Below are 1,714 nucleotides of genomic sequence, written 5' to 3'. Positions count from 1 at the left end.
CATTTTCTACATGAATTTGGAATAAAAATGCTCCGAGCCCATAGGAATTTGCATCTGTTACTAGGCAAAAGTCTGACGTCATGTCAGGATGACATAACAACGGTGCATTAACTAAAGCATTCTTAATTGCTTCAAAATCTGTCTGACAGAACTCTGTCCATTTCCAAATATTAGTTCTTTTGAGTAAAGATAGAAGATGTGGACTGTTAAGAAGGTGGTAGGGTACAAATTTCCTGAAGAATGAAGATAGACCAAGAAAGGCTTTGAGTTGTTAATGATTCTGTGAGGATGGAAAATTCTTTATTGCATCAGTTTTTCTTGAGTCTGGATAAATGCCTTCAGTTGATATGATGTGACCAAGGAATTTGATTTCTCTCCTCCCTAATTTCGTCTTTGATAAATTGATAGTGACACCTGCATCAGAAAATTTAGTCATAAGTTGCTTCAAAAGATTAACATGTTCTTCCCAAGTAATGGTGGCAATGACAATGTCGTCAACATAAACTGTGATTTGCGATAACAATTGTGGTCCAAGAATAGCATCTAAGGCTTCAATAAATACTCCAGCACTCACTCGTAGACCAAAGGGTAGAACACAAAATTGATAACTACGTCCCTCACATAGAAATGCAGTGTATTTACGACTGTTTTTATGGAGGTTCACCTGCCAAAACGATGAGCGGAGGTCGATATTGGTTAAATACTGTACATTATGAAATTTTAAAAGTTGTTCTTCCAAATTTATAGGTCGTGTGTTGATTGGGATTATAACTTTGTTAATTTCTCGTGCATCCAGTACTAACCTTACACTACCATCCTCTTTATTAACTGCTAGGATCGGACTGCAATATGGTGAATGTGACCTTTCAATGATACCCCAAGCTTACATTTTTTCAATCTCTTTCAAAACTGTGGGTTTCTTTGACCAAGGAATATTATTATATGTTCTACAGTATGTTTTGTGTGGTTTAACATCCATCTCATAAGTATAGCCTCTAATAATTCCAGGTTTCTCCACAAATACCTCAGCAAATTGCTGCAAAACTTCAAGTAATTCAAGTTGTTGTTCCTTTGTCAGATATTCAGATTCTGTGCATTTTTCATATAAATTATTAGGTTTAATTCCCTGAGCTACAGCTTCATTAAAAGTTAAATCACATATGTTTGTTGCTGGTGGATACACAAAATGTAACTGTTCAAACTTACCTTGTTTACTGTTTAAGTTTTTACCCTGTGTTAACTCTATTGTCAGTTGTTGTTGGTTTACGGTTAAATGACATTTCCCTTTTCCTAAATGTATGATTGATTGATATTCATTCAAAAAGTCAATTCCTAATATGCAATGCATAACTAATTTGTCTACTACCAGAAAACTGTAATTGAGTGGTATATTTGAAAATGTGAAGTTAATTAGCGCTTGAAATTTCACATTCTTTGATTTGTTACCGGTGGCACTTATAATGTGACAATTCTGTACTGGCAATGTTTGTATTTTCATTATTTGTTTGAGTTCATTATATAAGGACATTGAAGTGACACTTGCTGCTGCTGCTGTATCTAACATTACTTTCACTTCATAACTACCAATCATAACTCGTGTTATAGCCTGAATAATCTTCTTTGTTTTACAGGTACTATTAAAATCTACATCCTGATATAATTCATTTTCTATTTTCTTACTGTCATCATATCGGAGAAAACAAATCGTCGGTTC

This window comes from Schistocerca serialis, chromosome 8 (genome assembly GCF_023864345.2).
Source record: "Schistocerca serialis cubense isolate TAMUIC-IGC-003099 chromosome 8, iqSchSeri2.2, whole genome shotgun sequence".
In the NCBI taxonomy this organism is placed as follows: domain Eukaryota; kingdom Metazoa; phylum Arthropoda; class Insecta; order Orthoptera; family Acrididae; genus Schistocerca; species Schistocerca serialis.
This window is presented reverse-complemented; position numbering follows the sequence as displayed.